The sequence below is a fragment of the Falco biarmicus genome, chromosome Z (assembly GCF_023638135.1).
Source record: "Falco biarmicus isolate bFalBia1 chromosome Z, bFalBia1.pri, whole genome shotgun sequence".
Taxonomy (NCBI): Eukaryota; Metazoa; Chordata; class Aves; order Falconiformes; family Falconidae; genus Falco; species Falco biarmicus.
Window position 1 is genome coordinate 23,843,555 of NC_079311.1, and position 13,779 is coordinate 23,857,333.

The 13,779-nt window shown below is 43.4% G+C and overlaps 1 long non-coding RNA gene across 1 annotated transcript; it reads right to left on the minus strand.

Annotated features, from left to right (window-relative positions):
* Positions 1-8,166: 8,166 nt before the first annotated feature.
* LOC130142261 (uncharacterized) lies at positions 8,167-13,650 on the minus strand. The gene is made up of 3 exons (XR_008819338.1): positions 13,111-13,650; positions 10,450-10,614; positions 8,167-9,959 (listed from the first exon to the last, which is right to left on the minus strand). It is a non-coding gene; the product is annotated as an uncharacterized LOC130142261 (long non-coding RNA).
* Between the last annotated feature and the right edge of the window lie 129 nt (positions 13,651-13,779).

The window sequence follows — 13,779 nt, forward strand, 5'->3', positions numbered from 1 at the left end:
GAGCCAATCAGCTGGACAGCTGCCGCGGGGGCGGGGCGCTCAGATGATCGCGGCGGGCAGGCAACGGGGGCTGCGGCTGGGCTGGGGCGTCATCGGCGCCGTCGCGGGGGTGGCCGCCAGCTGGGGCGGCGGGGTGTGCAGGGCCCGTCACGGCGGGGCGGGGCTGGGCGCCTGGCAGCGCGTCCCGCCACGTCACGGCGCGGTGAGGCGGGGGGCGCCGCGGCACGGTCCCGGGGGGGTGGCCCGTTACCGCGGGACGACCCCGGCCGCGCTGCCCCCGGCCGCCGCCGTTGAGGGGACCGTTGAGGGGACCGTTGAGGGGACAGCCGGGCGGCGCGGGGTGGGGCCCGTCACGCGGCTCCGAGCTCCTCTGCTGCCGGGAGGCGTAACCGGGAGGCTCTCCAAACCGAATGGCAGTTTAGAAAGCCGACACTCGTGTATCGCAGCGCTGGGTGCACCGGGGATCTTTCCTCCCAGCGTGCACACCAAGCTGCTCGAGGGCACGCATTATATACCATAGAGCACCGGCATATCCATAGTACATGGCGTGTGCGTTGTCATGCTCAGGGCTGGTACTAGTTTCCCACTTCCCATGCAGATCAGCGCGAAGCCTTTTACCGACTGCACATGCTCCCCATGCGCCTCAAGCGGGGCTTTGCCCTCGTTTGGGGGGCTGTTTGAGTTGGAGGCCTCCTTCCCGCTGCCACAATTAACCCTTCCCCTAGTTTTGCTGAGCATATCCCTCATGGTGAAGTCAGCTCATCTATCTTGTGAAGTCACTCTCCTGGATAAAGGATTTATCAGTGCTCAATGAAGTGCTTTGCGGGTTATAGAAAACCACTTATATCTTGGAATTAACTCGCTTGTTTCAATTGTCTTAAAGTCAAACTTGTACCAATACGTTTGATTTTACTAAGCATTCCCTCAATCATTAGATGTCATTTCCCCTCTTTGAGGCTACAAGAATTGGTAACTGGGGAGTTTGGACAGCACCTCAGCAAGCCCCACGGTCACACATGAGGCAGCCAGGTGCCCCTGCTCAGGCTTGGCCTCACCTCCCTCTCTCATGCATTAAATTCATTTTGGACAGGGTGTTCCGAACTTCACAGGCTTTGGAGAGAAATGCGAAGCCTCCAACATGGTTCATTTTCATTACCATGGAGGCTTTGGGCTGAAGGCATTAAGATTAACATTTGGAGATGCCTAAACGCTGCACTGTGAATACCCAAGTTGAGAAAACATTTTTAATGGCAACAAACATGAGGCAAATGTGCCAAATGAAAATGCCTCTGGGTTTGTCCTTATGGAAAATTGCCGCAGCTGGCAGAAGGTACAGCTGCTTTTTCTCCCCATTGCTCTGCCTCACCCACCACAGGCCAACCACCTCCACCTATGATTTCAATCAGAAGTGAAGATTTACCACATTTCTGGCCGTTTCCTCTCCACACCCCTTCCTCGCCGAAGTGCCTATGGTCCCTCAGACTGCCCTCCCCCGGCAGTTCTGCTGTGGTTGCCACCGAGGCATTCCCTTCCTCCTCTGCACCGGAGCACAGGGAGCTACAGGGGGGACAGAACCGGTAGAACAATTTATGTATAAAGCAGTGAGCGGTTTTCTATGTTACAGCTACCAGAACCAGCAAAACCAGCTAGGTCAGTATCGACAGAGGAGAGAGCAAAAGAACAGGAGATTGGGAGGAGGATGGAATGATAGCTGCACCAGCCTGGAGTGGCTTAATTGTTTGTAGTGGATTTACACAGCATAACTTGCTTTTGAAAGCACTGCAAGGAGGATGTCACATTTTATGTTTCCCTCCGCTGCCTTACTTCTGGTGTTCCACCAGGCTTTCTATGGAGATAATTCAACTCTCCAGTTCAAATTTAAGTCTTTTTAGAAGAAAAGATAAGTAGCAAAGAAAAAAACCTAGAGAAATACAATGAAGAGAAATACTATCTTGAGAAATTTTGGCTCTAGGTGTACTATGAAATTAAGTACTTTAGTGTTAACTCAGTGTGCTTACAGGCTCATTTGAATCAAGGGAGCTAACAAAGACACCAGCCTGGTGTTACCCTGAAGACACAAGAAGTTTGTATATTCACACTTCATTTCTTAACTGTTAGGGACAGAGAGTGAGAAGTGTATCCTTTGCCTCCTTTCCAAAGTTGAAACAAGGAACAAGAGACTCCATGATAGCCCTAGAAGTACAAGAGAAGGGCATTCAACCCTTCCTGCAGAAGGAACAACATCATAAGAAGACTTTAGAGCACAATCTTAGCAGAAGCAGCACATTTACATATATTTGTGCTTCTCTTCTGTAAACTCCACGCAGTGGTATTTGACAGACTTTTGCCCTGCTACTTTTACCGCTATGATATTTGACATGATGGGTGGCTCACATCATTGTTGGCTTACAAAAATGTTGTCTAAAACTCCCAAATTCTTGAACTCTGATTTAATGCTTAACTATGTGTGCACAGAGTTTTAGGTCGAGCTGACCCTTTAGAGTTGTCAAAATGACGAATGAAGGGATTTCTAATCAAGGGAGTCAGCCTTGGTAGAGACAAAAAGAAGAGTATACTATCTTTGTGATGTAAGCCATGCACGCTTAGACTACCTAAAGAAGAGGGTGTGCAACTGATGGTTTCAGGATAGTGCTGTTAATAACAGGGAGAGATTTTTGCCTAAGGAAAAAGAATGGTGATGGAGAAATCTCGGGAAGAGAATAAGATGATAAATTGTAGAAGAATGGCTGCAGAAGTGTGGCCTTAGAATCTCTGAAGATCTGCACAATCCAGGCCTGGTATTAGAATAGGCCTGTAATCAGAATTGTACTGAAGTTAACAAGAAAGGCAGCCTTGAGCTATTCTTGAATCCTGAGACCAAGTAATTATGTTGTGCCAACAGGCCGTGGCTGTAACAAGCTACAGCTGCTGGCAAAGCAGGTGCAGGGCCAAGAAAGATAGGGACCCGTATGGGAAAATAGGGAGTAACGAACTACAAGGCTGAAGCACAGCAACACAATTAGCTACATGGATAGAATGCTTATTTAGTCATGATAATTAGGGGTGTGAGAACCGCACGCGCTTAGAGACTAAGAACCAATTATATTTTTGCTTTACGAATATGCATGTGTATCGGTTCTATACAAGTAGTGTTAGAAACTAATAAAGTGGAGCAAGATGCATAACTCATATTGAGCGATTTCTTGACTCCGGCGAACCCTTCTCCCCAACAATAAATGACTTCTACTACTTTGTTTGTGAGGCAGTCAGCTCCAGATATATGAAGAAAGTTGCAAAAACTAGATCATATGTCTGGAATGTCGATATCTCAGCTGATAGAAATTGGTTATAAGGTTTAATAACAGAGGGGAACTGGAGAGGAAAAAAGAAAAGGAAGAAAGAGAAAGTAAAAAAAAATAATAAAACCCTGCAGTTTCGGCAGCCACATTTACCCAAGCCCAAACCTTATCTCAGGGAAGAGGTTTCCTGAGAGGATGAGGGTGTGGAAGAGGATGAAGAATAGGAGGAAATAAAAGGAATAGAATCTCTCTGGGGAAAGATCAGTGCAAGATTTGCAAGGTAAAAGGGCATTGGAAAAATTAATGTCCAAAGAAACAATCAACTAATTGGATACCCCCATCTGCATCTGTTCCAGAGGCAGACCTGCTAATGAGTGGTACAGAAGATTCAGATTTATGGGGACTGGGGGTAAGCGTAGAGGCATCCCCAGCAGATCCCCTGGTGCCAATAAAGCTGTGGAATTAAACTATAGATTTCTTGATAGATACAAGAGCAGCTTACTCCATAGTAACTAGTTATAAGGGGCTTCTCAGTAAATTTAATATGCTGGTTGTTGGGGTTACTGGAAAGAGAGAATTAAGGCCATTTTTAAAACCAATGGAATGCCAGATTGGAGGGAAAATGTTAATACATGAGTCCTTCTATATGCTGGAATGCCCTATACCACTCTTAGGTCAGGATTTACTCAACTACAGGCCCAAATACCGTTTTTTTGAGAACTCCATTCAGTTGCATATCCCAAAAGAAAGGGCCTGGAAGGCACAAATATATCTGCTGCAAGGGGAACAACAAAGTGAACCAGAAATCTCCTAAGAAATAGTGGACGCTGTATTTCTGCTGATACAGGCTACTGAAGTACCAGGGAAAGCTAACACTGCATCAATAAAAGTAAAATTAAAACAGAACTCCAAACTACTAAGGGACCCCCCCCCCGCCAAAACAAACAAAAAAACCCCAAACCAAAACCAACATCCTGTGAAAATGGAAGCAAAAATTGGATTAGAGAAATTGTACCACATGCTTGACTTCAGTGCTGGAACAACAAGAACACCACTGGTTATTGCCTAGATCCAATGTCAAGCAGTATTATTGGAACTGGACGATTAGGCCAGATTTGAAGGGTGTTCCACTGGAAAATCTGGAGTGGACCCTTTATGCTGAATAGTGTATGACAATCCAGATACGCAGTGGTAACTTTGGAGGATATGACTGAATCATAACCCTTGTCATCAAATACTTCAGCACAAAAAACTGAATTAATTGCCTTCCCTAGAGCTTTGGAATTGTCACAGGATAAACAAACCAGTATATATACTGACTAAATATGCCTTTGGTGTGATACGTGCACATGGGGCAATATAGAAAGAAAGAGGACTTTTAACCTCACAAACGTCACTCATTAAGCATGGATCATAAATGCTGAAATTATTAGAAGCAATTCAGAAACCTAAGGAGGTGACTGTAATTCATTGTAAGGCTCATCAGCCTGGATATACTGAAGTCATACCAGGGAATCATAAGCCTGATGAAATAGCAAAGAGAGTGGCCAATGAAGCAGTAATGGGAGTCTTGATTCCTCAAAATATAATGAGAACTGAAGTGCCCAAATTCAATGACAAGGAGAATGCATTAGCTAAGATGCTAAAATGTATAAGGACTTCAGAAGGTGGTGGGTAACATCTACTGGACAGTGTTTGGTAACAACTCCCACAATGCAGAAGTTGCTACAGCAGACATACGAACTCATATGGGGGCACATGCTATAATCACAGGTGTTAGGAGATATATAATAGGGCCAAACATGCAAAGCTATGCTGATCAAATAGTAAAACAATCTAATATGTTGTAAAATAAGACCTCTACCTGGAGAGGTAAAGAAAGGGGCTATGCCAGGGACTGATTTTTCTGAATTACCAAAATGCAATAATTATAAATATCTTTTGTATTGGTAGATACCTTTTCAGGATGGCCTGAAGCTTTCCCATGCCAAACCAACTAAGCTAGACAGGTAACAAATGAATTATTAGATGAGACTATACCAAGATTTGAAGTTCCAAGTGGGATCTCATCAGAAAGGCCCACACTTTATAGCAAAGTAATACAGGCAATTTCTGCCCTTTTTGGAATAAAATGGGATTTACGTACACCTTGGAGACACCAGTCTAGTGAGAAAGTAGAAAGGATGAATAGATCTTTGAAGAAACAATTGAGTAAATTGTGTCAATAAAATAATTGCAAATGGATAGATGTTTTACCTGTCACTTTAATGAGAATCAGAATCACTTCAAAATTTAAGAAAATGTGAACTCATTTAAATATTATATGGAAGACCTTATGCTGTAAATTTAACAGGAGAGGAAGACCAAATGCATATTTCTGGTGATTGGGTGTTAACTGAATATTTATTATCTTTGGGAAATAATCCTTCCTCATTGCACAAGTATATTCAACAGGGAGCACCTGTATCTTTGGGCATACTGGTGCATCCTTTCTGACCTGCAGATCGAGTGTACCTTCGAACTTCAAAGGATAAGCCTTTGAAGGAGTGGTGGAAAGGACCATATTTTGTATTACTGATAACTAATACTGCAGTAAAACTTAAAGGAATTGATTCTCGGATCCATTACACCAGGATTAAAAGGAGTCCTGAAGTAAAGCGAAAATCAGACGAAGTGGCTCCTCTGAAACTACAAATCAAGATTTTAATGAACTGTTCTTGGACTGAAATAAGACCCTATATAGAATTGGATTACATACAGGGAGATTTGTTAACATGATCTCTTTGTATACACTTGTTTAAACATGTTTTGCAGATGTATAAAATTTTGCCTATTATGTGGTATAATAAATTCTCAAATTCGGTGGGATCAGGAGAAACCCATAGACTCAAAACAGACACTTCATGATGATCCAAAAAACCACACAGATAGCCAATAAAACCAATTACTGTACCCATTTATGGAACTCAGGTTTTTGAGCGGTGGTTGGTCAATGCAACTGATGAACCCATCAGAATTAACTACAAGTAAGTACTGTAATGTCCCATTTGGGACTGCGTGGTACTGGATATATTGCAGTGTAGCACAAAAAAGCTTTACCACTGAGAAGGTCAGGTACTTGTACATTGGGAGTGACTTTTCCCAATATGGCTGTACTTGAGAAATTAGATAATAATCTGTGGTTAAGAATTTACCTGCAGAGATATAGGTGGGGTCAAAACCCCTATATAGAAAGACCCACTGGATTTCATTCTTTTGCTAGGTGGTTTATTCCTTGGTTGGAGGTTGCTCAACTGGAAAAGGCAATGATAAATATATCTGTAGTAATGGAAGAGATAGCCAGCGGCACTGCAGATACCATAAAGGCTTTGCAGGAAGAAGTTGCAGAAGTAGCTTGTACAGCTATGTGAAATAGAATGGTATTAAATATGATGCTGGCATCTCTAGGTGGAATTTGTACTATTGTTAATACTAGTTGTTGCATGTATATGGATCAAAGTGGGAGAATACCTACCAATTTACAAGAGATGTGGAAACATACTAAAATGTTGCATGAGATCCAGAAATATGACACCTTTTATGAACTTCAAGAAGTTTGGAACTGGCTAATGTCCTGGTTTCCTGATTTACACCTATGGATGAGGAAGTTAATTGTAATTACTGTACTCATGATTGTTATATGTGTATGCTTATACATTATATTACAATGTATGGTGAAGTGTTGTATTGCTGCAATTAAGATAAGTTCAGAGAAATTGACTTATTTGATATATGAATATATACAAATAAGTTCCAAAGGGGAAAATTGCTGCCTAAACTCCCGAATTACTGACCCCTGATTTAGTCTTTAACTATATGTTAAACTACTATGTGCACAAAGTTAAGTCAAGCTGACCCATCCTCTCAAGTCATCAAATGACCCACCCTTTCAAATCCTCAATACTGATCAATGAAGGGACTTGTAATCAAGGGGCTCAACTTTGGGAAACAACAGATAATGATAAAAAATCATCATCTAAATTATGCAGAAAGAAGTGTCCAAGTGAGAAGTTTCTGGCCACAAGAGAAGACAAGCTGATAAAGTATTGCAACCCACAGAAAACTAGTTGAAAGCAGGACAAAGGGAACTGTGGTAATGGGAGATCTCAATCTCCAACTCAAACAGCCCTCCTGAAGGAGGGCAAACCCCCGCTTGGGGAGTATGTGCAGTTGGTAAAAAGCTTCAGCAGCCATCTGAGGATGAGATGCACGCTGGTTTGCATTAGAAGTGGGAAACTTGTAACCAGTCCTGTGCATGACATGAATGACAATGAACATGCAATGTCCTATGAATATGTCAGTCCTCTAAGGCATGTAATGTGTAGCCTGATGTGCGTGTCAGGAGGAAAGATCCCTGGTGCACCCAGTGCTGCAATAAACCAGTGTTGGCTTTCTAAACTGCCATTTGGTTTGGAGAGTTTTTCTGGTTATGATTTTCAGTAACAGTAGGAGGGCCAGCTATAGCATCAAGTTCACCTAGTACCCCCAGCATCTCACAGCTCCAAGCAACCTGTGTAATCATCCAGCAAGGCAGTCAAACAGGTTTTTAATCTTTGCTTATCAGTCAACTTTGGCAGTCAGTCAGAAAGGTAACAAGATATTTGGAAAATAATGTTTGTTGTCTGTTTGCACTGGGACAAGGAGAGAAAGTAGCAGAAACCAAAAACATGGGTCAGCCATTTGCACAGTCTAAAAGGAGTCTCAGAAGAGGAGCTAGACTATACACGAAAAGCAACAGTCAAGAGTGGAGAAAGTTTTGGCTTGGAGAAGCTGACCTGCGAAGCAAGCCTTAGGTAAAGCAAATCAGCCACACAAAATCAATGAAACTTTAGGCTTAAATATATGTTTGTCTCAGTTCCCTGATTGTTATGGGAAGATAACCACAAAGATCTTCTGAAAATAATCTGGCAGGGTTTGTGATTTTATTCTTTTTTAATTAAATGAGAAGGACCATCGAAAAGGCTGCGCATGTAGTGATGCACAAGAAATTATAATATGTAAGATGCATTTAGTAGAAGTTTTGGATATGCTATGGTAACTAAACCCTGGGGAGGTTCTCTGAACCCTGCAGAGGAGGCAAGAAACCTGTAGGAAAAGTCAGTGATCACATGGATACTTTATGTACAGAGAGCTGTGGTAAGCTTGTACAGAAAAATTTGCATTAGGCTTTTCCTAACATTACAGTACTTTACTCATATAATTTTCTCCTTTAAGACTTTGCAGGCAATCATTAATTTAATGGCAATAACATGTATATTGTTACACATACAGGGCAAGCATGCAATAAAGCACAGCGCATGCTATAGGGCATGACTGCATGGTTTACTTAAGGCAACACTGAACTCAAACAGGCTTAACTAGCTGATCCAAGTAACACATTTACACGTCCTTTGGGCATGATGATCCACTCAAACTCCAAGTTAAGGAGATCATTGGAGGAAGTGGGCACCTGTGCTAAAGCCAGAGGGTAACCTTTAACTTGGGATGGAAGATAGAAATGGACCATAGCTCAGAGTGAAAATGGTATCAAATTGTTAAGGGATTGATTAACAAAACCAAATGTATTATTTGAGGTTTGACTTCAAGACAGTCAGAGCAAGTGAATTGTTAATGGTTAATTCAAGATACAAGCATTTTTGTATGTCCTGCTAAGTGCTTCATTAAGCACTGATAAGTTGTTTAAAGGAGGAAAGTACCACCACAAGGTGAATGAGCTGACTGGAAGTTTCATCAGCCAGAGGAACACGAGAAGCAATAGAATTGCTTGACAATAGGAAACTGAGAACTAAGTAATGAAGGAGTTACGTAACTTTTAACCAATGAAGGCTGTCTTCTTTTGCTGAACTGTATAATATAAAGTTTTGACAGCTGGGTGCAGGAGGGGGCCTGGAAATTAGGACCATAAAGTGGCAATCAGTTAGCTGAAAGGAATGTGCTCGAGCTTGTAGGCCACAAACCCTGGGAGGACAAGGAATGTGAATAGATAACAATCAATGGGATGAGTCATGCCGGGAATGAGGAACGGATGGCGCCAAGGAGAGGTAACACCTTGCTGTTAATTGATGAAAGTGCCCTTTGTTTGTAGTTAACCACCAATCAGGGATTGCCTAGTATGCAATGCTTAGCTTAAAGAACCAATCTGTTTAAAACGCGCAGCTTCTGAAACATGTATAAACTCCTGATTGTGTACAATACATCAACATCTTGCTTGCATCAAGCTACGTCCCGTCTCTTTATTCGCCGCAAATTGGTGACCCGAACGTGATCCGGTTAAGGATCCGACATGAAGGGCTCTCGAATCGCCTGAGCGACTTGCAGCGAATCCCACAGAACTTTGAATGGAGCGCTGAAAGGGAGCGGGAGCCGGCCGGCCTGAAATCCCTCCGGAGCTGAGGTGAGCTGTGGGAAATCCGTCATGGGGAATCGGGCTTTGTCCCCAGAAAGAGATGTGTATGGACTCATGAAGGGTCTTCTAGTCAGATTCGGGAGTCCGTGCCTCAGTCTCCTCAGTTGGGGAGCCAGGCATTTGTGGTTTACCACCTAGCTCCCTACTGGGTGCAAACAATAGAAATACCTCGACTCAGTGTGTGAATTGGCACAACGTACTGGTTATGAACCCACCTATGGGACAACAAAAAGGCAGATGGTGCAGAAGACATACAGAAGTTGGTAAGCATTAGTCCCTAGGTCATTCTGATCCTAAAATCAGAGTAAATAACTTGGAACATCAAAGTGGAGAAGCAAAGATACTAATTTCCATTAACTGGAAGATAATGGTAGACAAAAAATTATGGTACAAAAAGGTACAAAACGGAAAATTAAAAACGGAGGACAATAGAAGGGAAATAACCCTGCTACATGCTGTTTTCTTTTTAGTTCCTTTCAGAACGCAACCCCCAGTGGGCAGCATATGCAGCCTGCCAGTCTGCATGTGGTCTAAGGGTGGAATTCCTCTCCCAGCCCCGGTGTGTCCTGTAGCCTGTGACCGTTGATGTCAGCTCCGTTATTTCATGATAATTTACAGCCAGAGGCAAAGTAGCCTTGACAAACTGCCTACTCCTGCATGTGCTTTTGTTCTGATATTTGGGACATCATTGCTTTCAAAACTTACAGGGTGGAAAGGCATCATCTCCTGGTCCTCCACAGGATAGTCCCGTTGCATTTTTCTGGTTTTCCTCATGTTCAGCAGAAGCTCCTTGAGCAGGTCATCTAATCCCCTCTAGGCTAGTTCCTTCAGGTTACAGTATTCCTTCCTTGCTCTTAGTTTCAGGCTTTTCTGGGAACAGTACCAGAATGTAACAGAAGGGGCAGTACCAATACTGTTCTCCAATTTGTGTTGGAAGAGCATTATTTTCTAGTTACAGTACCCTACCTTTGTTTGTTTCTATTTGCCTTTCCAGTTTGTCTTCTAACACATTTTTCTCATGCTCCATAACAATTAAAGCATGATAAACAAACATTTATGCACGTTACTGCTAAAAGGAATTTACTCCGCATGTTGTAGTATACCGGAAACATTTGACTAGCACAGATCAAATATCTGGGGGAGATATTAATGCCACATTTAAAAGTATGTTTTTGAATAAAAGAACAAAAATGCAAACAGTTATTATGAAAACTCTGATGGAATTCAGTTGGTTTTAGCATTTTTATTTTGCTCTTTTCTGTAACAGTTTTGTGACTTACCTGCTCTCCTCCTCAGTCTTTCAGTCTTCAAGGTGTAATGAAAAAAAACCCAATTTTTTTGAGGGACCCTCTTAAGTGTGAGGAGGGAGAGCACAAGAAGGAAACAAATCCCAAAATACCACAGTGAGTTTCCATGGAGATTCTTGCACTCCTGCAAAACCTAATGCTAGTCGCAGATCCCTTTTCAGTTTGAGAATTGCTCATTTAGAACTTGGCAGGTCCTGTAATTTCTCCCCATGCCTGCATACCCATAAGCAAATTAAGTCACACTGATTTCTGCATCCTTTGGTGATGCCTACCTTATGTCACTTTTAACTCTTAGGCACATCTGAATAGCAAAGTATTCTTATAAGAATGGGGAATTGTTATACACCAATGTCTTCATACTTGACAAAAAAAGGGAATTTCAGTTGTCACTAACATTTTTAACCTTGCTGTATTTTAAGTTCAGGCATAGAACTTTGTTCTGCATGCAGCTGAGAATTAAATCTCTCACACATCTTGTTGAGGACCATTTTTTTAAGGGTACCTGGCACCATTACTAGACATTATTGTTTTAAGAGATTTAAATTACTATTTTAAAAGAAGCAGCACCCCCTTCATGCAACGTAACATGCCTGTCCCAACTGTCCCTCACATTCTCTGTAAAGGTCAAGACACATCAGATGGATACAGCAGACAAAGAAAAGGAAAGGAAGGGGGCTGAAACACATGGCATAGGAGGAAGCTCAGGGACCTGGGATTGTGCTTCTCAGAAGTGAAGGCTAAGTGGGGACATCAGATTGCTACCTTCAGCTATCTTTTTGGAGGTTAAAGAGAACTAGACCCTCCTCAGAGGTCCAGAACTCCAGGACAAAGGACAAGATGAAACAGTCACATGTGACATCAAGGAAAATTTTTATTTTGGGGTGGGTGGGGGAATCTGTGATTGCAGTTATGCATAGCAATGGGCTATCGAAGGGGGCTGCAGAATTTCCACCTATGAAGATCTTCAGACCCCAGTGGTCCAAACCCAGAGCATCATGGTCTAGCTTTGGCATTAACCCTGCTTTGAGCAGAAGACTGGACTACATAACCTCCAGAGCTCATTTTTAACTGTATTCTATGATTCCATTAAACAAGAGGAAACCTTTTTATCACAAAAAAAAGCAACTACAGGGCAAATTTCTTAACTGGGGTTATGGACTAGACATTGTTCTCCCTCTTCTCCTCACCTCTGCCTTTAATAAGATAGCTACTTGAAAGGAAAGAAGACATTTCAGCCGTTAAACAAAATTTGTTTTAAATTCATTGCAAGATGCCTTCCCCCAAAACAATGACAGCTCTAAAGCACAATTTAAATATTTTTTTTAATATAGGTTAAAATAAGACACACACAAAAAAATCTTTAGAAGACTGCTTTGTGTTTTCTGGCATGCTTACAAGTGACAGAGATTTCAAGGAGGCATAAAAAGTCTATGTTACTAGTTGTAAAGCTGAGTCAGATGCAGAGGAGTTGCTGGGAAGGGTCACCCCAGCTAAGGCAGTTTCCAGGACACGTCACAGCCAATAAATTATATTTAGTTGGCAAGCACATTGTGCACACCATAAATTCTAGGGCACAGTTACAGCTAGGAGCTGCTGTCCTCAGTCTAGTCACACACCTTTTGGGTAGCCATGCAATTGTTATACCAAATGTGGGTTCTTCACCCTGGTGTGCAAGAGCCGATCCACACACAGAGCTGAAATACTTACTGCATATCTGCACAGAGATGGGTGCTAGGTGGGAAATCTACAAAGCTCACAGCCTCTTCACAGACAGCAAACTTTGCATACACCTCATACACCTTGAAGAATTGTTTACAATGAGGTTTAGCCATGCTTAATTCTCATGGGTTCTTAGAAGGTTTGTCTCCATTTAAAGGTACCGTGTTTTACACTGCCCATGTTGTGCGGAGGGGGGGGGGGGGGGGGGGGGGGGGGGCGGGGAGCTTTGTTGGGAGGGGACCTTTTTGCTGGAGCGTGGATCTTTTAGTATGCTAATGGACAGTTCACATACAGTTCCAGTAATTTTCTGTTTAGTCTCATGTGGTTGTCTTGAGCTTACCTTGTTGTGCCCCAGCTTGACATGTTTATAGTGTCAGTTCCTTCTCCCCAGGCGTGTTTTGCGAACTGTAAGGATTTAACTCACACCCTCTGTTCTTCAATCTTGTTTTTCACTATAGACAGGTTTTCTTCCTGTTTCTTTTTTAAAGTAAATAATTTTCACAACGATGTGGCCAAAACCTTTCTTCTACATCATGCCAATTCCTAAGCATCCCTTTCTGCCTTTTGCTTGTCACATCTGAAAGCAGTGGTTACACATACCTGTCTTTTTTTTTAAAAAAAAAGCCTTTTGAGCAGTTTTAGGGGACTGGAGCTGGCTGTATGTTGGCCCTCAGCTTCATTACCCAGGGGATCACTGCACCCCCGGAGCGCTTCCCTCGCACGGATGGCCGAGGTTACGGCGGCGGCGCCGCGGCGGGGAGCGGGCCGGCGGGAGGCCGCGGGAGGCTCATTGCCGCCCCCTGCGCCGCAGCTCCGCTGTCCGCGGCCCCTCACACGCAAGGGGCGGGGGGGGCCCTAGCCCGCAGGCGGCGCCCGGCCTCCATTTCGCGGCGCGGGCGCAGCCCCGAGGGCCGGCGGAAGATGGCTCCCCGCTGCTTGCCGCCGCCTCCGCGGCACAGCGACGCCGCGCCCCCGCCCCCGCCTCGCCGCTCCCCGCCAGGCATGGGTG